Raw genomic sequence first — 23,353 nt, 5'->3', positions numbered from 1 at the left:
AAGTTATGTTGCTTACAAGGACATAGTTTGATTTCACATTTAGTAGGGCACACAGTGGACCAGGGTGAGCACTGACCACCAAGACTGACAATCTGAACTCCATTCCCAGACCACACATGGTAGAGAAGTAGAATAAAGTAGAGAAGACCATTTATTAAATGCTGAATAAGTGATTTACTTACAGCACTGCTTGTACTGCCTGTTTGCCAAGCATGATGTCACTTGCTACCTGAAACAATGACATGGAGAAATAGCTGGAACAATGGGCTGTTGCCCTTAACAACCTGCTGACTGGAACATACACTGTAAAATATTGCTTGCTTGCCTGGCCCACCTTCTGGTTTTCGAATGTAAAATGAGAATGCAAACTGGATCCAGAATCGAAGCCTTTCAGGAGCTATCCTGGCCTTGGTCCACTGGGGAAATCTCTTCCACTCTCATTGGTGTTTGATGCTTATTCAGAAAGATTCCCACAAGTAGTAGAGAACTGACTACACAAGCTGTCATCTGACCTCCACATGCATACCATAGCACATGTGACCACACACATATATCCATATATATACAAAAAGCCAGTAAATAAGTGCCAAAACAGAACAAGATATGCAGGTACTGAGTGTGAAGAAGTTCGATAAGTGCTCCATGCAAATGGCCCCCCTCTCAAAACCACAGGAGTAATCATGTGAGGTACAGCTAAATGAAAATGTGTGTGTGTGTGTGTGTGTGTGTGTGTGTGTGTAGAGACAGAGAGGAAGGAGGAGAGACAGAGACAGAGACAGGGAGGGAGGGAGGGGAGAGAGGAGGAGGGAGGAGAGAGAGAGACAGAGACACAGAGACACAGAGACAGAGACAGAGAGGGGTGTGGGGGAGAATTGGATGGCCAGCTAGCTACTCAGTAGGCTGGGAAGATCACTTAGGCCAACATATTTGAGCACAGCCTGGGCATCAAAATGAGAGTGACCCTGCCTTGTGTTGGGGAAATGGAATAAAATGATAACATGCACTGATATTGAAATACCAAGATATGAAAAGCATGATATTCATGTATCTGGAGGAAATGCACAGTTATTACAAAGAACTCAGGGAAGGGGGTTGAGGCAGGACTCAGAACTCACTGGATCAAGCTCCCATCTCCAACTGGATCTCTATATCCTCCAGTATACCAGCAGCCTGACTTGTAAAGAGCAGGTATAACAGTGCACACAGTAGAGTTAGTGCTGAGGATAGGCAGCAGCTCCCCTGGAATGCAGCCCTGCAACCAGGAAGCCAAATTCTGCTTCTGTGCATTTACCACTGCTAAAATAAAGTTACGAAGAGTGTGCCCCCAAGCAGGAGAGATGGTATATGCCTTTAATCTTAGGATAGAGACCAGCCGATCTCCATAAGTCTGACACCAGCCTGGTCTACATTTAGAGTGCCAGGACTAAATAAACAAAAGTGTGTGCTCTCTCTCCTCTCTTCTGAAGTCTTGGCAGTTGAGCCTTGTTTTGTTTCTGGGTAGGCCTTAAAAAAATCAATAAAGCAATATATAACCATCTTAAAGCAGAAGATTGGGAAAAAAAAAAAAAAAAAAAGCCCAGGCTGAGAGAAGAGCATGTATAGTTAGTTCTTCCAGAGGACATGAATTCGACTCCCAGGTGCATGGCGCTCTCTCTCTCTCTCTCTCTCTCTCTCTCTCTCTCTCTCTCTCTCTCTCTCTCACACACACACACACACACACACACACACACACACACAGGCAAAACAAAACAACAAACCTTTAAGGGAAAACCAGAAGTACTTAGAGCATGGGTTTGGAAGTTGATATAAAGTATGCGAGAGCACTGTGTAGTTTTGTACTTATTAGTATTTAGCTTTCCATTAATCACTGCAGTACTGGGTGGGGATCAAACTCAGGACTTTGAGCATGCCAGGCAAGTACTCTAATATGGAACTATACTCCCACTCCAAGAATTAATTTCTGCAAAAATAGGTTTGTGAGTTTCATTGTTGTTTGATTTGGCCTTTTTTGGGGGGGCGGGACATTGGTTTAGTTTGGTTTAACAAAATTATTATAAAAATGCTCCCCTCCCCGCAGTGGTAGACTCTGATTACTATGGGGTGCCATTAGCACTGCCAGCCTGCCAGACTTCAGGGTCTCAAAATCACAGCAGTGACAGTGTGAGTGGTTCAGTGTTTGGAGTAGCGAGCTAATCCCAAACCCTAGAAATCACAGAGCTTTTTCTCGACTGCCAAGAGGCACACGTCATCAGGGATCACAGCACTGCCTCCCCATTTCTTATTTCAAAACTGAATATAACGCTGGGCAGAGTGGGCACGAGTCCATAATCCCAGCACTTGGGAGGTGGAAGCATGCTGGGACATTTGAAGCTAGCCTGTGTTCGTGGTGGGACTTTGTCTCAATAAAACCAAGCAAACCAATGAGCTAACGAACCTATAAGGACATAATGCTGTAGTATGGATTACTTTCCTGTTGCATACAAGGGGGATAAAACTAAACCAAACCAAACCAAACCAAACCAAACCAAACAAAACAAAAAGCCCTGAGCATTCCATTCCCAGTAACCCCCCACCCCCCCCCAAAAAAACCAACACCTGACAGGGCTGGAGAGATGGCTCAATGGTTAAGAGCTTTGGCTGCTTTTCCAGAGGACCCAGGTTCAATCACATGGCAGCTCTCAACTGTAACTCCTGTTCCAGTGGATCCAACTCCCTCAGACATATTTATACAGGCCAAACACCAAAAAATGCACATTAAAAATAAATACATAAAAAACATGAGTAAAAACATAGAATTTAATATTCTAAAAATCATAACTGCTGGGGTGTAGCTATGGCTCAGTGATAAAGTACTTGCCTAGAATGTGTGATGATGGTCTAGGTTCGATCCCTAGTACTTTCTCCCTACAAAATAAAAAAACCTTTTTAAATGTCATTTTTAATGATATCATTAATCTGAGCCTCATAAAAGTTAGGGGAAAATGGCAAGGAGATAAAGAAATAACTGCAGCTGAGCAGAGGAAGTGCATGCCTTTAATCCCAGCACTTGGGAGGCAGAGGCAGGTGGATCTCTGTGAGTTTGAGGCCAGCCTGGTCTACAGAGAGAGTTTCAGGACAGCCAGGGCTACACAGCAAAACCTTGTCTCAAAAAAACAAAAACCACCCCCCAATTTCCTCAAAACAACTATAGTTAGAACAGGATCGTGTCTTCCCTTCTTTTTGTACTGCTAGGGATCAAACCCAGGGTCTTTAGGCAAATTAGTCAAATGGTCCATCACTGATCTCCCTACAATTATAAATGTACACTCTTTTCCTTTTTTTTAACTTTACTTTTTTTTGTCAGTCTCAATACTCCCTTATAGTCTATTTTAATTGCCATCAAACCAAAATTGATATTCAATAATTCATATCCTCCAAATTATGGTTACCTTGTCTAGCTGTCCAACATTTTTCTCTAGCTTTATTCTCCGTATTTGGATTTTTAAATTTTTGAAATAAAGCTTATCAACACAAAAAGATGAAGTTTCAAAACTATTAAAAAAATAAAATCAGAACACAAACAGGGTAGTTCACCGGTGTGAAGATGCTTCTGTTAAAAACTGAACTGCAGCACTCAGAGAGTTTCAGGCCCACAGTCCTGTTTAGTGGCTCCTATTGCAGTGTGCCTGAGCTTCAAACTTCCACAGCAGCAGTTGCTACAAATGTGTTCTGTAGGATCTGCACGTTTGCTAAGTACATAGCAGAACTCTAAAGTTTGTTTGTATTTGTTTTTCTAGTACCTAGCAAAGTGGTCCACCCTATGAAAATCTGTTTAGAGAGGTTTTATGGATTGAGTAATGTTTAAATAGAAACTAGTTTGATGAAAAATTAAAAGGCAAGACTGGTGGTTTGCAGAAGTATTTGTGAACACCACTATAGAGTTTCATGTTTTGAAGCACTGTGTACTCAGTTTGAAAACAGCCTACAGCTCTAATGAAATTAATTAATGCACGGTTATTAGTGTACAATTCTGGGGTCAGAGAGGTTTTGGTTTTGCTCTTTTTTTAACTCCAGGAATTGAACTCAAAACATTGTTCATGATGAACCTGTGCTCTACCAGTGAGCTGCACTCTTAGCCGCCTGAGACTTTTGCTTTCCTGGTGCAGCATTTGCTAATTCTTTTGTGCTGACAAAACACCTGGGGCCGGGGGAAGCAGTTTAAGGAAGAGTTTATTTTGGTTCATAGTTCAAAGGTACAGTCCAGTATGGAGGGGGAAGCTATGCAGTGTGAAATATCTGCTGCACCTTGTGGTCAGGGGAGCAGAAGCAGACGAGTGCTTTCTTGTTTTCCTGCACACACTGCCGGCATTTGCACGCAGACTGGGGGATGGGAGTGCTTTGCCATTTCCATGAGGCTGAGGCTAGGGTCCCTGACATGGTCATTCCCGTCAACTGCACACATTCTCTCAGGGTCCTCTGTGCCCTACAATGCAACCTGGATTGGGGTGTGTCTTCCTCCTCTCCACTAACAAAATCTAGACAATCCCTCAAAGACACACCAAAGAGCTTGTCTCTTTGGTGTCTAGTTAGAACCCTGACAAGTTGACAAAGGATATTAACCGCCACGTGCCAGGGGGGTGGACTCAACATTTCCTTCACGTCCCAGGAGAAGTTTTAAAGACTAGGGAGAAAAGGATGTCAACCGTCTCCTTTCTTTGATCCTCACCTGATTCATACTGTGGTGTTGTGGCTGGGGCTGTGGTTTGGGAGTAGTGCACTTGCCCTGCTAGGGTGCAACAAACAAACAAAACATTCTGTGATGCTGCCCTGGTAACCACGTGCCACAAATGACCCACAGAGACAATTTCCTGTTGAGATCAGGGGAACATGACAAAGTGGCACCTAAATGTGGGTAGACTAGCACACGCATGGAAGAACAGGAAAAGGAGAGGGTTATCCAGTGTAGTGTTGTTTCTTTCATGCTAGAGAAAAGGGGGGGAGGGACTATTGTAAAGTGCACTATGTCTTATAGGAAGGTATATGTCTTATACCTGTTATAAAACCCAATCTTACTATCCTAGAATACTTTGTAAGATTCTTTGTTCCTTCATGTATCCAGGGCATCCGCACACCTGAGTCTGTCATTTATTTCACCTTTATTTTTCCAAATCTTTTTTTTTTTTCCTTCAAGACAGGGTTTCTCTGTGTAGCTCTGGTTATCTTGGAACTCCCTCCATAGACCAGGCTGTCCTCAAACTCACAAAGAAACACCTGCCTCTGCCTCCTGAGTGCTGGGACTAAAGGTGAGAATCACCACCTATTTTCCTAATCTTACTGTATTAATAGTTACCGCCGCACATTCAGGATTGAAGATAGTAGTAAACTTTTATTTTTGATGCTGGGGATTAAACCTTAAACATTTATTGTATCATATTTTGTAGGGCAGAATTTGGGGAGTGGCTTAGCTAGCTGATTCTGGCTTGTCTTATTTTACAAGGTGATTGTCAAGATGCCAGCTGGAAGCTGTAATTGCAGCATGCCCAAGGCTGAGGCAGTAAGATCAAAAAATTGAGGCCATTCAGGGCTTCATGGGGGCTACATCCTATCTTTAAAAGAAAGCAATGAAGATCCCACATGAAACACATTTGTATGTTAACCTATTTTTTTTTTTTAAATTCTACCTGGTGTGGTAGCACAAGCATGTATTAAATAATGTAGAAAAAATATTTTCCAACTTTCATCAATAGAAACAAAACAATCTGGCAACCTCTTTATGTTTGAATAGAAGATGACTTCATCATCAGTTGCCTTTTATTCTGGTTTTTATCCAAGAGCCTGGACATGACAGGCAGTAAAGATGTCTCCTGCTCGTAAAAGAACATAGAGGCTGGTATTTCCTTAACAGTAAGAACATTTCTGCCACCTAAGAAAACACTTGAAAGCAAAAGTGAAGCTTTACAGTCCATCCCATCGCACCCTTTCTGTCCACGGCAAATTTGTGGCAGTCATTGTAACTGTTAAGGAAAAAGAACGTTGGGCATACAATATTTAAACAGGTCCACGGTTTGGTTTTGACATCAGTTTTGTGGTCTTGGTAAAGTTAATTCTTAATTTTTAATGTCTATATAATGGGCAGTAAAGAAAGGAGGGGGACTTACTCTTAGTGTTTTTGGTTTTGTTTTTTCTCCAAAAAGCTTGGCACATTCAACATGAAATATTTCTCCCGCACAGCCTCAATGTTCCACCCTTCATAGTTAGTCTTTGTGTTTCTTGAGCCACTCCTGCAAACTCCCAGCTTAGAGTCCCAGACTGGTCGACACGAAAGTTATTCATTGTCTTTATCAAAAAGCCAATGAAATCTTTTTTCGTAGGTAGTGAAGGGGCACTTTAGTTTTATCCCCCTTGCCAGGCTGACATCTTTGTAACTCCTTTCTTTTCTTCCCACACCTTCGGGTTTCCCAGCCCTAGCCAGCAGCTTAGGTTAAGGTTCTGGGGACAGCGCCCATTTCCCAGATCCTGGCAGCTCTAGGTCTGAGCAGGCGAGTGACCCGGCCTCACGAATCTCGACGCGACAATCTCAGTGACAAAGCATTACCAATTCTCTTCCAAAGGGCCCAACTCTGTGGCCATAAGCACGCTGAGCTAGGAGAACACCTACTTAAGTCAGCTCTCAGAAGCACTGCGCCCTTACGACTCTCCTCAGGACAGGCCGGCCGTTGCAGCGGGGGCTAGAACTACAAGTCCCAGAATCCGCGTGCGCACGCGCACTGCCATTGTGATGCTCCTTTCCCGGTAACTCGCCCTCTCAGGCAAACCTGAAGATAGCGGCAATTCTCCGGTGGGGGGCGGAGACGCTCTCGGCCCATTTCTCCGCCCCCTTCCTGATAGGCAATGGGACTAGCCAACCGACGCCACGGGCTGGGAACGTGCTCTCCAATCAGCACCCGCGGCGGAGAGGTGGGCGGTGCGCGCTGCCAGGGCAGGTGGGCTAGGCTGTACGGCTTGCGGGGGGGAGAGTAACGTCGGGCCGGGTCAGCGGGCGCTGCAGTAGTCGCCGCAGCGGCGATGGGAGCGGTGGGGACGAGGCGGCGGCGGCGGCAGGAGGAGGAGGAGGAGCAGGGGCTGGTACCAGAGCAGCGGCCCGGGGCAATCCGCAGCAATACCCGCAGCCGCCGCCGCCGCCTTTAGACGCGGACGGCATCCGAGGGGACCGCCGGCCGTCTAAGCCGCGCTCGGGTCCCGCCGCAGTGGGCGGCGGGGGATGGGCAGGCGGTGGCGGGCCCGCCTGCTCAGCGGTGACTCCTGCGGGTGCGGACCCTGAGCTGGACCCCAGCCCTCCGCCAGAGATCCTGCGTCCGCCGCGGCCCAGGTAGGACACACCCCCGAGCCCCAGGGCGTCTCCAAGAAGCCTCCCTGAGCCTGCCTCATCCCTCTCTCTGCTCTGCCCAGCCTTGGAGGGGAGTCTGCCCGAGACCCCTGGGTTTCTTCTGCCCACGCCCTGAGCCGACGCCAGACCCAGATTGATCCTCATCCTAGAGATTGTTCTGGTTCTGCCCCATTTCCCCGGAGGCTTTGGGTGCTTTCCCTGAACTTGGAGGGTCATGAAGCTGCTTCGTCTGTTTTCTGTGGGTGACCCATATATCACTTGTACTCATGACTCTTCTGACTACCAGGACCGAACAGAGAGGAGTCTTTTAAAATTATGAGCGTTTCATTCTATCTTGCTTTTCCCACTATAATGGAAGAGTGACGGGACTACCGAATCTCATCTCTGTGTGGTAACAAGGCCAGGACTTTATAGTATGACCGGAGGGATTTGCATTGACAAAGATGATGCTGTTGATACGCGGGGATGCCGAAAGAGGGACAAAAGAGCCCACATATACGCACTGTCGAGTCAGAGAAGTAAATAATCTTGGGGATGCTAAGATACCCGATCCTTCAATGAAGTTCATTTTGTTTCAGTTGTGGCGCTGCCTTAGAGGTAAAAATGACATTGAGTTGTACTTTGCTTTGGATTAAAGTTGATAGGCTTCTCTCTCCTGAATCTTTGGAAGCTGTCCTTTAACATTTAAAGAAGACAATTTTATTTTAACCTGTATATGATGGGAAGATGGTATTTAGTAGAATTGAATGTGCGTGAGAGAATGAATTATGAATGGACTCAAACTCTCAACTATAAGGAGGATTCAGGCTGTGTTTTGTTAGTGTTTGGTTTTGAGTCATTAATAGTTGCAGTGACATTAGACATGGACTTGCCAGGATAGACTGCAAAGATGCATCTGTTTTCTTTTAGCTAAGTGGACTAGAATAACATTCATTTAAGGGATTAAAAAAATGAGGATTTTCAAAGTATTGGGTGGCTTGAATACTTTTTACTTTTTGTCATGCGACTTTAAAGAAGCTGCAGACATATAGCAGTATGCCATCTTGGAGAATCTATCCCGATGAAGATTATGGTTTAATAAAAATTAAAACATAGTGAAAGAAATCTTTAATGCAGAAGCTTATATTTCCTGTTTGATGAATTTTTATAAAGACACCAGAAGGGATGCTTGAAGCATGATTACAAAGGGAGGTTTCTCTAATAGTTTAACTTTATAATGGAATGTTAGAAACTGATTTTCCTCTTTCAGTTTTGGACACATAAAAGACATTAAGGCTCATAACATAACCATTTATTTTATTTATAATTTCAAACTGAAGCAATTTAATTATGAGTAGGAAGCTGACTTAGAGATTGTGTCTTATCATTTTGTATATGGTTCATTTATCATGGCATGTTGTATAGACTTCAGGGGTTTTGTTTGTTTGTTTTTTTGTTTAGGTACTGTGTTTTTAATACCCCAGGAAAGCTGAGCAAATTGAACTTAATTATATAGGACTTCATATATCCTTAAATGCCATGTAAGAAATGAAATTTGTATAATTTAGAAAATTCTAGGGAACAATTTATACATAAAGATGCATTAAAAATGTGACAGTCATGGGTTGTTTAAAAGTTTTTAGATTTATTATTTTGTGTGTACCAGTGTTTTACCTGAATGTGTGTGCAGTGATAAGGTATTGGTTTTTCAAAGCATGTGTTACACAGCTTAGTTAGTTCTGATTATGGAATATAAGTTTCATTTTATTGACAAGCAGGGAGTATTTTGAATGCTATACAACTTTTACAAGTAATACCTATGAATGCTATTGCTTTGCTGTTTAGAGGCAGAATTACTATGTAGCCCAGGTAGGTCTTGAAGCCCCAGTTATCCTTCTGAGTCGGCCTCCCAAGTGCTGGAATTACAGGTGTTAACTACCATTTTAATGCTGTCCTGGGGTTCAAACCCAAGGCTTCATGCATTCTAGGCATCTACCAATGGAGCTGTACCCCTCACTTTTCATTGTATTTTGAGAAAGAATCTTAGATTGCTCAGGCTGGCCTGTGTTTGTCACCGGAGTAACTAGGGTTGAAAGCATGCACCACCACACCCTGCTCATTAATCTTTTTTTAATGCGTATGTTTGTTTTGCCTGCATATATGTAATTGCATTGTGTGAATGCTGTCTAGTGCCCAAGGAGGCCAGAAAAGGTGCTAGATCCCCAGGAACTTGAGTTAGCGATGATTGTAAGCTGCCATGTGAATGCTGGGAATTGAGTATGGGCCCTTCGCAAGAGTAGACACTGCTCTTAGCTACTCACCCATCTCTAGCCCTCATTTATCTTTTTAACCTTCTTTCTTTCTTCCTTAATTTCCTTTCTTTCCTCCTCCTCCTTCTCTTCCTCCTCCTCTTCTACCTCTTCCTCCTCTTCCTCCACCTCCTTTTTAATTTGTTCTATTTCAAAATAATTGCCTTAAAGTGTAAGGTTGTGTTGTTTTCCTTATCTAAGTCATGCGATCATCTCAATATTGTATTTTTGTTAATATTTGTCTGCAGCTTTCTGCATTGCATGTGTTGTATGCTATGGAGTATGTTTGTACAGTTTGTTTCTTTTCCTTTTTGTCCACTAAGTATCTCAGCTTATACAGTATCTAAAAATGGTTTTTATTAACATTTTTTAATACCTAGTAAGCCAGAGATAAGAGAAGAAAAGTAGGAAAAAGAAAAACCAAAGAGGAAAGTGTGAGCTATACTGATAATGACATTTGATTTAAAAGTACCTAGATGCTAAGTTACATGGTAAGCTGGATTAGGACTCCCTTTCTGTTGGACTTTGATAGCACTTAATAAATCCAACATATTCAGGGCTGGTGAGCTGGAGAGATGGCTCAATGTTTAAGAGTACCTACTCTTCTTGCTGAGGACTGAATTCAGTTTTCAGCAGCTGCATGGTGGTTCACAACCATCAGCAGCCTCAGTTCTAAGGGATCCAGTGCTGCACTCTGACCTTCAGGGCACTAGACTCACATGTGCACAGACATACATGCAGACAAAACAATCATATATATAAATAAATTATTCAAAGCCATCTCTTTGAATCTTTGAACAGTGAGTTATTGTAACAAATGCTTATATCCAATTTTTAAATACTTGCTAAACATTTCCCATGTTATACTCCTGTGGGTTAAAGATTGAGCAGTAGACAAAGGAGAAATATCTTTTTACTTTTGAGCTTACAATATCTTTTGAGCAAACCTGTAGAAACAGATAATTATACACGTTTTTGTGTATTTTGAAGAGAAAGTGTAGCCATGAGCTTGTAACAAGTGTTTGGAGGTAAAGCTCAAGAGAAGTTTCTGTTTTATTAACCCTAACTCATTCTGTGTTTGCGTTATCTTCAGAGGTCAATGGAAAAAGTTTCACTCTTAACTAAATAATTAAAAATAAATGTACTTGGGCTGGAGAGATGGCTCAGTGGTTAAGAGCACTGACTGTTCTTCCAGAGGTTCTGAGTTCAAATCCCAGCAACCACATGGTGGCTCACAGCCATCTATAATGGGATCTGATGCCCTCTTCTGGTGTGTCTGAAGACAGCTACAGTGTGCTTATATATAATAAATAAATCTTTAAAAAAATAAATAAATAAAAATAAATGTACTTAGATTAATTTAAAAGGTAATAAAAATAAGGTGCATATAACTCTTGTGTAGAAAAACAAAGAAGGAAACAATTTGTTTCACAGTTGAAGTTTTTACCCACTGTGGCAGGGAGGGCATGGTGGAAAAGATCAGCTTACTTCATGGCATTGAGGAGGCACAGAAAATGCCTACATTAGTGTGTCATGCCCTCACAGATATACCCAGAGGTGTACTTTACTAATCTCCTGAGCATTTCTCAGTTCAATCAAATTAGCAATCAGGATTAACTCTTATAAGTCCACCTCTTGTTAACTTACACCCATATGTATTTTTTTATTGAATTTTTTTATTTACATTTCAAATGTTATCCCCTTTCCTGGTTTCTCATCGATAAGCCCCCTATCCTATACCCCCTCCCCCTGCTTCTGTGAGGGTGTTCTCCCCCACACCCCTTCTTGCCTCCCAGCCCTGACATTCCCCTACACTGGGGCATTGAGCCTTGGCGGGACCAAGGGCTTTTCCTCCCATTGACACTCAACAAGGCCATCCTCTGCTACATATGCAGCTGGAGCCATGTGTATTCTGGTTTGTTCATATATAGTCTTTGGGTGATGGTTTAGTCCCTCGGAGCTCTGGTTGGTTGGTATTGTTCTTCCTATGGGGTTGCAAACCCCTTCAGCTCCTTCAATCCTTTCTCTAACTCCTCCAATGGGGACCCCATTCTCAGTTCAATAGTTGGGTGCAAGCATCTGCCTCTGTATTTGTCATGCTCTGACAGAGCCTCTCAGGAGACAGCTATATCAGACTTTTGTTAGCATGCACTTCTTGGCATTAGCAATATTGTCTGGGTTTGGTGTCTGTATATGGGCTGGATACCCAGGTGGAGCAGTCTCTGGATGGCCTTTCCTTCAGTCTCTGTTCTGAACTTTGTCTCTGTATTTCCTCTTGTGAATATTTTTGTTCCCTCTTCTAAGAAGGACTGAAGCATCCGCACTTTGGTCGTCCTTCTTCTTGAGCTTTATGTGGTCTGTGGATTGTATCTTGGGTAATCCAAGCTTTTGGGCTAATATCCACTTATCAGTGAGTGCATAACGTGTAGGGTTTTTTTTGTTCTTTTTTGGAGCTGGGGACCAAACCCAGGGCCTTGTGCTTGCTAGGCAAGCGCTCTACCACTGAGCTAAATCCCCAACCCCACGTGTAGGGTTTTTTGTGGTTGGGTTACTTCAGTTAAGATGATATTTTCTAGTTCCATCCATCTGCTGATGAATTTCATGAAGTCATTGTTTTTAATAGCTGAGTAGTACTCCATTGTGTACCACATTTTCTGTATCCATTCCTCTGTTGAAGGGCATGTGGGTTCTTTCCAGCTTCTGGATATTATAAATAAGGCTGCTATGAACATAGTGGAGCACGTGTCTTTGTTATATGTTGGGGCATCTTTTGGGTATATGCCCAGGAGTGGTATAGCCGAGTCCTCTCTTTAAACCATAACATTTGGACTGGGAAGATATCTCAGTGGATAAAAGTGCTTGTCACACAAGTGTAAGAACCTGAATTCAAATCCCCAGAACCCATATGAAGCCAGATGTGGAAGCACACATCTATATTTATGCTGAGATGGTAGATGGAGATGAAAATTCTTGGAAGCTCTCATCTGGTATGATTGGGGGAGAGCAGCAAAAGTCAGCCCATTTCAAACCTTCACATGCACGCTGTGGCATGGGAGCCTACACACACATACATTCAACTCACTGGGGGCGGGGGGTAGACAGAGACAGAGACAGACAGAGACAGAGACAAACAGATACACAGAGATAGAGGGAGACATTAAAATAAAACATCTTGGGGCTGGAGAGATGGCTCAGCAGTTAAAAGCACTGACTGCTCTTCCAGAGGCCCTGAGTTCAATTCCCAGCAACCACATGGTGACTCACAACCATCTGTAATGGGATCCGATGCCCTCTTCTGGTGTGTCTGAAGACAGCTACAGTGTACTCATATGAATAAAATAAATAAATCTTTAAAATAAAAACATCTTGCCATTCCATCCCTGGCCTTGGGAAGGCTCATGTCCATCATATCCGTGACTATACAACTGTACGGCCTACCTCTACAGTCTCCACAGTTCTGACATTGATCAGAAGTCCAAGTTCAGAGGATCTGAGAGTAGAGCAAACTAAGCTGTGAGTCCTTATAAAATCAAAAGGAAAATTACATACTTAAGTGTAATGGCACAGGGTGAACACTTTCATTCCCAAAGGAAGAAGTAGAAAATAGCAAGGTAGGGCAGGACCAAAGCAAGACAAACCCAGCAGGGGAAGCAAATCCCATAGCTCCATGGTGGATATAGTAATGTAACGTGTTCTCTGGATCAGCACTTTGCCTGAGGCCTTGCTGTTTATGTAGCTCACATTTTTTTTTTTTTTTTTTTTTGGTTGACTTTACTTGGTAGCAGCCTATGTCTTCTTGATTTACACATTCCAAGTTCCTGACCCATTCAACTTTCCAGGAGGTCTCCGTTTTCACTCTGGCTTCGTTTTTGTGGCTGTACACACTGCTCTAGTGCCTTTACACAGGGCTGTCTGCAGAGATGCCAGCCTTGCTTTAAATTGGACTAGAACCTGCTACCACTCTATGGCCCTTTTATTCTGTGTGCATCATACGGACACTACCAAGTCTGTTACCAGTTGGAATGATAGCTATAAAATAAATGGCTGCAGTGGTCTCTAGCAAGTGTCCTGTGCTAGACATTTTATTACCGTGGCAGAATAATGGACAAAAACAACTTAAGGGAGGAATGACTGACTTATTTTGCCCCATGGTTATTCTGGCAGAGAAGGTTTGACAGAGCTGAGCTCACATCCTGGTGGCCAAGAAACAGAGAGGTAATGCTGCAAGGACTTGCTTCTGCTTCCCTGTTAATCTCGCCCAGGTTCTCACCTATTTATGGGCTAATATCTCCCACATTCATGGCAGACACTCCTGAAGCACCATCACAGTCACACTCAGAGTTGTGTTCTGTTAACTTCTTAGGTGTTTCTTAATCTAATCAAATTGACAAAATGAACCAGCACACCTTGAAACAGCTTTAGAAAAAACTCTTTCCAATCACTCTAGAACATTACTCCCTCTTCCTCCAGTGTTTCATCTCCACTGTCATATCATGTGTGTTCTATGACCTTCTGTAGGCCCTTTTCCTTAATCTCGCTTTCTTTCCTCTAATGGGCTCCATTTTGCAGAGCAATTTGTAAATTTAAAGAATGTTTTGTTATTTTGTATGTAGTGTGCTCAGGCAACAGTGAGTATGAAGGTCAGAAGACAATTTTGGGCATCCAATTCTGTCCTTTTACCTTTATGTGAGCCCCAGAGATTGGCCTCAGGTTGCCAGGCTCATTCAGTGAAAAAGAGAGGAGGGAGGGAGGGAGGGAGGAGGAGGAGGAGGAGGAGGAGGAGGAGGAGGAGGAGGAGGAGGAAGGAGGAAGGAAGGAAGGAAGGAAGGAAGGAGGAAGGAAGGAAGGAAGGAAGGAGAGGATTACACCTAATAAGACATACACAGATGTCCTCTGGCTTCTTGTGCACCTGAACACATACAGGAAATAGTCTTCAACTTTTATAGCATGATTAACTAGGAAGCACCAGATTTTGTACTTTAGTAATAAGTGGTATGTGGTATAGTTAGTTTTTACCAAATTTGGAAATTTTTCAGACATTTCTTATACTTCTCCCCACAATGTAATTTCTTTGGGCCCAATAAAAATAAAATAAATGATTTTAAAAATGGGAAGAAACTTTTCAAGATGGCATGGTTACAATAAATGAAAATAGAATAAAATAGAATTGCAGAAATTAAAGGATGAGATTCATTGTTCTCCCTAGATTGTGGTTCTATGGATGTTAGCCCTTAAGTTTGACCCTACAGCACCCTGATGCTTTGTGTATTTGATTTCTTTTAACTCCTTGTGGTTTTCATTTGCCACTTATCTCCCCCCCCACACACATTTATTCCCTGTGGGATAATTCCCTTTTCTGTATCAAGCTCATTAACCTTCAGGCGAGATTCCTGTACGCAGGTGTTTCTAATTCCTGGCAAGTTAACATTAAAGCCAACTACAGTAAACCAACTCTTAGATTTGTTGATTCTTGATATTGTTTTCTTTTTTCTGTCTCATTAATTGGCTCTAATTTTATTATTTCTTGCCATCTTGATATTAAATTGTTTATTTGTACTCTGATTTTTTTTTCCCATTTGTATGTCTGTGTGAGGTTGTCAGATCCCCTGGAACATGAGTTACAGACAATTATGAGCTGCCATGTGGGTGCTGGGACTTGAATTCAGGCCCTGTGGAAGAACAGCCAGTGCTCTTAACTCCTGAACTATCTCCCCAGCCTCTCTGTCTAAGCCTCTCTGTCTGGTTTTTTAATGTATGAGCTTAGAGCTATAAAGTTCCTTCTTGGTGCAGGAGAGATGGCTCAGTCACTGCTCTTCCAGACGTCCTGAGTTCAATTCCTAGCAAACACATGGTGGCTCACAACCATCTGTGATGGGATCCAGTGCCTTCTTCTGGTGTGTCTGAAGACAGCTACAGTGTAGTCACATACATAAATAAATAGATCTTTTTTAAAAAGTTCCTTCTTAGCACTCTTTTATTGTGTTCCTGAGAGGTTGGCGTTGTTGTTGTTGTTGTTGTTGTTGTTGTCTTGTTTTCATTTTTAATTCCAAAAATTTGGTTTCTTACTTATTCATCATTCAATAATACATTGTTTAATCTGCATTTCTATAATTAGTAGGGACCTGTTAACTGATGATTTTAAGCTTTCTTGCATTATGGTCAGATAGGATACATGAAATCATTTTCATTTTCTGGGTGAAGATTTGTTTGTGTCCCACTGTGTGATCTGTTTTAGAGATATTTCCATGGGCTGCTGAATAGAATAATTTTGGACTTGAGGTAGAATATTCTGTAAATATCTGTTAGATCTATTTGGTGTGTGATATGATGCAATTCTGATGCTTCTCTGCTTATTTTTTGTCTCCAGATGACCTGTCTTTGAAGAAAGTGAGGTATTACAATCATCTCTTACTTCTGGTTGGGAATTAACTTGTATCTTAAATCCAGTGTATGTTTTTAATGGAATTGGGTGAGGCAGAGTTTGGCTCACATATGTTTGGGATGTGATGTCTTCTTGGTTTATTGTTTCCTTGATTAGTATAAAGTGTCCTTTATTTCTTCTGATTAGTTTTAATTTGAAGTTTATTTTATTGGGTCTCAGAATGAGGATACCTGCTTGCTTCCTGGTCCCACTTACTTGGAACGTATTTTCCCATCTTTTCTCTTTAAGATGATATGTATCTCTCAAGGTAGTATAAGTTTCTTGTAAACTACAGAAAGATGGATTTTGTTCACGAATATTTAATTATGAAATATTAAATATTCATGTGCTGATCGCTGCTGGTTTGTTGTTGTTTTTTCTGGCCTTCTGTGTTTTGTGGTCCTATTCCTGTTTTTCTGTTTTACTAACTATAGTTTCATTGGTTTTCTTTCTTCAGTTTTGGCTGTGTTTATGTCTCTCTTCAGCCTGAAGTACTGCTTCTAATATTCTTTGTAGGGCTGGTTTGGTGGGCATGAATTCTTCTTCTTTTTTTCTTTTTTTCGGAGCTGGGGACCGAACCCAGGGCCTTGCGCTTGCTAGGCAAGCGCTCTACCGCTGAGCTAAATCCCCAACCCGGTGGGCATGAATTCTTGTGTCTTTTCGATACCATGAAGGTTTTTCTTTATCTACAACAATAGTAAATGGTTTGGCTGTGTTCAGTGAGTTTAGGCTGGCGTTCATTGTTTTATAGAACTTCAAGCACATTGCTCCAAAATCTTCTGGCTTTTAAAGTTTCCAATCAGCTGTTGTTCTAGCGGGTTTTCCTTTGTGTATAACTTGTGACTTTCTTTTGCAGATTTCAATACCTTCTCTTTGTTCTGCATATTTAGTGTTTTAATTATAATATGCTGTAGGGAGCTCATTTTCTGGTCCTGTGTGGTGTTCTGTATGCTCCTTATATCTGTCTGGGGATGTCTTCACTTAATTTGGAGAAGTTTTCTTCTGTGATCCTGTTGATGATCTGGTCCATGCCATTTACCTAGGATTATTCTCTTTTTATGCCTATAATTTGAAGATTTGCTCGTTTCATGTTGTCCCAAAGTTTCTTATATTTCTTTCTTTCTTTTTTCATATTCTATGCGTGAGTGGTTCAGTCTTTCTTCTTAACTAACTCTATGATTTTTTTCTTTTAATTTTGTCTTCTAGGGTTCATCTAGGTGATTCTCGTTGGAGAACATTTCTGAAGGATTAGTAGGTTTGGAGGGAGACATACTGTCTTGGCCTTTCATGGTGTGTGTTTCAGTGCCTTTCTGATATGCTTATTATACCAGATATAGGGTTTTTTTTATTCTTAGACGTTTAATGTTTTTACTTTGTGTCTTTTCTTTTATACCTATGCTTTCTCTATTTTGTAAAATATTGAATGTATCTATAATAGCTGTTTTAAAATCCTTACCCACAAATTTTATGAATACTTGTTCATTTTGGTTGGTACTTTTCTTTGTTTATATCCCTGGCAGTTTTTAAGTAGGTACCAGACATTGTGATTTTAAGTTGTTATGTTCTGTTTTCTTTTTCAAAATTTTCTTTAAATAGCTTTGTATTGGGGGGGGGTAGAGTTAAGTTATTTGAAAGTAGTTTCATGTTTCCATGCTATGTATTCATAACCCTGTGTGTGAGTGGGGATATTCTCCTGCCCATTTCCAGTGGGTTTTAGCCTTATACCTCATAACATGCACTGGTCAGTATTCAGCCAAAGCCTCGTGGAGGTTGTATCCTCTGTAGAGTGACTCTTGTGCTTCCCGCCCCTGAGCCTCACCATGAAGCTATCTCTGGGCATAACCTAGGCAGTGGTGGAGCTCCCTTCACATCTCTGCCTTCTCTCAGGGAACTCTGTGCTGTGCTGCCTGATTCTGATTTCTGAAACCCGCTGTTTTATATATTTTGTCTGCCCCTCTGGTTAATACAGTAAATTTGCTTCCTTTTACTTTGTTGTGTCTTTGTTGTGGCCAGGATTTGAAGTAGTAAGGTGTATGTATGTATTTATATCTTAAACAAAAAAGAGTCATAAACAGCCTTTTATATTCTCACTGGAAATATATGTCATGTCTATGCCCAAATATAGCCTCAAATATATTCCCTCTTATTTAACTGCATCATAAACTTTTCCTAATGAATCATTTTAACATTGTATTCATTGACATTAAAATCATAGGTAAAAATAATTTTCTTATATTTTTCTGTTAAAGAGCAAAGTCTTATATAAATTATTTATGACACTTACGAAACATGCTATATATTTAGTGACTTATTTAGTTTACAACCAGTGTATATAAGTTTATCACTTGAGCCTGTCTAAATAATAAGTCTCCTAACAGAATTTTTGCCCTGGAATCATTCCCAGATGGATGCCCCCTAACCTGCTCAAAACAGTGAAGTCCGTGTAATGTAATTAGCCCATTTTCTTTTGATGGGGGGAAGGGACTTTTTATGATAGGATCTTACTTTATATAACTCAGACTTGCTTTTGAATTCCCGGTAATTCTCCTGCCTTAGACTCTTGAGTGCTGAGTTACAGACATAAATCATCATGCTCAATTTTATTTTTATTTTAATTAGTCTTTGAAATGACACATTTGTTAAAATGGCATTTTCATATATATTTAATCTTGGTTGATCTGCCCCATAAATATACTTGCTTACTCACTGTCACCCTACCTTTCCTGTCTCCATTCTATTTTCCAACGCTCAGGGATTCTTCCTTCTACCTTCCTATCACATGTTCCCAGCCACTGCTTAAAGCTTCTGTTTTCTGTCTTTCATGGATTCTCTTCTGTTTTTCAGGCCTCTACATACTCAGTCCTACATAAGCACACATATAAACATTTAAGGCCAGCGTCCACATATGAGAGAGAACATGTGGTATTTGTCTTTCTGACAGATTACCTCAATATTTTCCAGATCCATCTATTTCCCTACAAATTTAATAATTTATTTTTCTTTATGGAAGAATTCTTCCATTGTCCTTGTATACACACACACACACACACACACACACACACACACACACACACACACTATATCATGTTTTTATTACTCACTCATCTGTTGATGTGTATCTAGGCTGATTCCATTTCCTTGCTATTGTAAATAGAGAAGCAATATGCATGGATATGCAAGTAGAGTATATACCCTGAAGTGGTTTAGCTTGGTCATTTGGGAGTTCTATTTTTAGATTTTTGCAAAACCTCCACACTGATTTCCATAGTGGCTGGATCAGTTTACATTTACACCCTATCAGGAGTGAGTAAGGGGTGCTCTTTCCTCACAAACTCTCCAGCATTTATTGTCATTTGTTTCTGACTGGAGTGTGATAGTGACTTAAGAGGAGCTTAACTTGACTTTCCTGATGGCTAAGCATGTTAAACACTTTAAAATATATACATTAGCCATTTGTATATATTCTTGTGAAGATTATCTCACTCATTGTCAGGTGATTGTTTTGTTTTTGTTTTTTGAATCAGGCTATCCTAGAGCTCCCTATGTAGACGAAGATGGCCTTGAACTCATGGAGGTCTGCCTGTTTTTGATTCCAGAGTGTTGGGATTAAAGGCATATACCAATACATTTGGCTATTGTCAGCTTTTAGAAAGCTTTTGTGTGTGTTGTGTGTGAATACCTGTGCATTGTCTTTGAGTACCTGCTGAAGAATATTGAATCAATCGGTGGAGCTGGAATTATGGGTAGCTATGAGCTGTTTGGATTCAAACTGATTTTCTGGAAGAGCAGGTTGGTTGGTTGGTTTTAATCTTTGCAGTTTTTACATAGTGTAGATAGCAATCTCTTGTCTGAAGTAGAACTGGCAAAGATTTCCTCCTATTCCATAGGCTGTTCATTCTGTTGGTTTCATTTGTGGTGTAGATTTCATGCAGTCCTTTTTGTCAATTCTTATGGCTATTTGTTGTGCCATTGGGCTTCTGTTGAGAAAATTCTTGCTCATACCTACCTATATCCTGAATTCCCTGAGGAGGGTCAACATTTCAGACTTTAGATTAAGGTCTGATCTCCTTTGAATTAATTTTTGTGTGGGGTATGTGTGCATATGCTGTGTGTGTGTGTGTATATATGTGTGTGTGTGTGAGAGAGAGAGAGAGAGATAATAGATACTGGTTTCATTCCATTCTTCTGCAGGTGGTTATCCAGTTTTGCCAGCACATTTATTGAACAAGCTTTTTCCCAGTGGTTATTTTTATAAAGGTAAAGTTTCTACATGGCTGTGTTGGTGTATCTCTGGGATCTCTGCTCCATTGTCCTCATGTCTTTTTAGTGCTCAGTTTCTTTGTGGTTATGGCTCTGCAGTATAGTTTGAGGTCAAGAAGTATATATTCTTTTTTTTTTTTTTTTCAGAGCTGGGGACCGAACCCAGGGCCTTGCACTTGCTAGGCAAGCGCTCTACCACTGAGCTAAATCCCCAACCCCAAGAAGTATATATTCTTTTATTTAGAATTGCTTTGGCTGGGATTAAGATATGAACCACCATACCCACCTGCAAAAGAAATTTTAACACCTTTTGCATTATCAGATATGGAGCCTAGGCTAGGCAAGCACTGACCTACATCCCAACCTGTTAGCCTAGTTTTTACCTAATTCAATTTAGCTTTCAGACTTGTGTATTCTTTCCTCTAATAAGAACTTTTTATTTGACAGATGTAATTTTTTCCCATGCACATCTTATGCTTGTTTGCTCTTCTGTGTATTTCCTTACCACTGTCTCAGGTGTCTGTTGCTGTGTTACAGCATCAAGACCAAGAGCAACTTGGGGAGAAGATTTCCACAGCACCGTCCATCACTGAAGGCCATCAGCACAGGAACTCTAGGCAGGAACTGAAGCAGAAGCCATGCAGGGCTTACTCGCTTGGTCTCCATGGCTTGCTTGCTCTCTCTCTCTCTCTCGCTCTTCCTTCCTTCCTTCCTTCCTTCCTTTTTTTCTTCTTTTTTAAAGATTTATTTATTATATATAAGTACACTGTCACTGTCTTCAGACACACCAGAAGAGGGCATCGGATCTCATTACAGAGGTTTTGAGCCACCGGGTGGTTGCTGGGAATTGAACTCAGGACCTCTGGAAGAGCAGACAGTGCTCTTAACCGCTGAGCCATCTCTCCAGCCCCCTTGTTTTTCTTTGTTTGTTTGTTTGGTTTTTTTGGGGGACAGGGTTTCTCTGTGCAACCTTGGCTGTCCTCTGTAGATTAGCCTGGCCTCCAATTCAGAGATCTTCTGCCACTGCCTCCTGAGTGCTGGGATTAAGACATGCACTGCCACACTTGGCTGCTACATGCAGTTTTTTTCAATGTCAGCTGCTAAATTAGGTTGACTATGTACAAGACATACATGTCAATCCATCATTCAGTAGCATGCTTTTCTTTTTTTTTTTAAACCGTGTCTTCATTTCAGCTTAAAAACAGTTCAGACAGGCCCAGCTGTGGGCCTAGGGTAAATGTGGCTTTTATTTCCTCTCAGGGAAAGAAGTAAAGGTTGGCTTTCCCAGGTACCCCAACCTAAGGAAAGGTGGGTGTGCTCCAGAGGTTGGGACTAGAATTGCCACATCATTCTGACAGACTCCTCTGTGTCCACTCGCTGGCACTTCGTGCAGGGAGGGTGGGGTGAGTCATTCCCCTAGAGTAGCAGCTCAGTATCAACAGAGGCATAAAGAGGTATGTGCTGGTGCTCACAAAATGGAAGGCAGAGCAGGTACCCTGAGTGAGGAGCAGGACTGGGTGGCTGATCCACACCCAGTGTCTCTGCTGGGTACAAGGCCTGACTGCTGTGGCTCTCCTCCCAAGGGCCCAGAAGCATCACTGCGTCCCATGACTGGTCCCTTAAATGTCCATCTCAAATTGTGACTCTTCACCCCCTGCCTGCTTATCTTCCGGGCTGCTGTGCCGGTGGTTCTGGCTGGCTTGCATGGGAGGCTCATGACTGGTAGGGCTAGTGACCCCGGAATGGTTGGCAGGTCCTTTGGGGGTGTTTTGGCTACAGGCAAGTTCCATCACTCCATCAGGAATTTCTGGTCATATGATCCTGGTTCCATTTTAGAGGACTAGCTCATGATCATCTTGGTGGAAAATAGCCAGGCGTGATGGTGGAGCAGTAGCTAAAAGCTTTATAACCTGATCTCCAGGAAGCCGGCAGAGAAAGAGGCACTGGGCCTATCATCATGGATTCTGAACCTCAGAACCCAGCCCCAGGAACCCACTTCCTCCAACAAGGCCATACCTCCTAATCCTAATTTTTCCTCAAACAATTCCACTCCCTGGCGACTCAGCATTCAAATATACGAGCCTACGGGGCCATTCTCATCCACAAACAGTAAGACCCATTCTAAATGTGGGCCACACCTTCCATTGGCAGCCCACATAAACAGGCATGGAAAAAGAAAACTGTTTTTTGGCCTGCTTACAGTCAATGACACTGGCAAGTTAGTCTGTTCTGTTCCTGAAGGATTCTGGTAGTGGTATGAATGAAAATAGCTCCCATAGGCTCACAGAGAGTGGCACTATTAGGAAGTATGGCCTTGTTGGATTAGGAGTCCATTCTTTTCTTTGTTAACTTTTTATTGATTCTTTCTGAGTTTCACCTCATGCCCCCTAGTCCTGCTCATCTCCCCATCCCCGCATATCTGACCTTTGCCCTTACAACATAACATCCCCTCAAAATAAAACACACATACACAAACAAATAAAAAAGCCAAAGCACAGAAAACATCTCATTGTGGAAGCTATAGTATGTCTCTGTATATCCCTCTGAATATCCCTCTGTCTATACGACTTCATTCACAAATGTTCATTGCATTGAGTCTGTGGTCTGGTTTGAGATCTCTGGCTTCTGTGACACCATCAATATACTGGGCCTCCTCCTAGTTATCCTGTTGTTGTCCTGCGTCATGGAGAGTCTGCAGCTTTGGTTCAGATGGACTGGTTCTTTCACATGTCCCAAATGTGTGCAGATGATATGGATTTGGGGTGGGCCAATTCAGAGCTATGGCTCTGCGCCTGGCTGGTAGCTGAGCTGGTCAGCCCACTGGCTCTCTTATCTGAGCTACTAGGGCAAGCTCTCCAGCACTGTATCACCAGTAGGAGGCAGGGGCTGCTCTCCAGCTCTCATACCCTTGGGGCCAGCTCACTTGAACCCACACCTCCAGAGCCAGCTCCACTGTGCTGCCCAGTCAAGGTACAGGGCCCACTCTCCAAGTCCTGCAGTCTGTAGGGCCTGGGCCAG

General features: G+C 42.1%; 1 protein-coding gene across 3 annotated transcripts in view; it reads left to right on the top strand.

Moving 5' to 3' along the window:
- Positions 1–6,971: 6,971 nt before the first annotated feature.
- The window catches only part of Ttbk2 (tau tubulin kinase 2), a 105,995-nt gene continuing 89,613 nt past the window's right edge, over positions 6,972–23,353 (top strand). For 2 of the 3 annotated variants that reach the window (XM_032904028.1, XM_032904025.1), the window contains exon 1: positions 6,972–7,348. The gene's annotated coding sequence lies outside the window, so the exon portion shown is untranslated. The other variant, XM_032904027.1, reaches the window with a different exon arrangement.

The sequence above is a fragment of the Rattus rattus genome, chromosome 5 (assembly GCF_011064425.1).
Source record: "Rattus rattus isolate New Zealand chromosome 5, Rrattus_CSIRO_v1, whole genome shotgun sequence".
NCBI classification, from domain to species: Eukaryota; Metazoa; Chordata; class Mammalia; order Rodentia; family Muridae; genus Rattus; species Rattus rattus.
The sequence above is the reverse complement of the archived record's forward strand: the minus strand, read 5'-3'. Positions and strand labels throughout refer to the sequence as shown.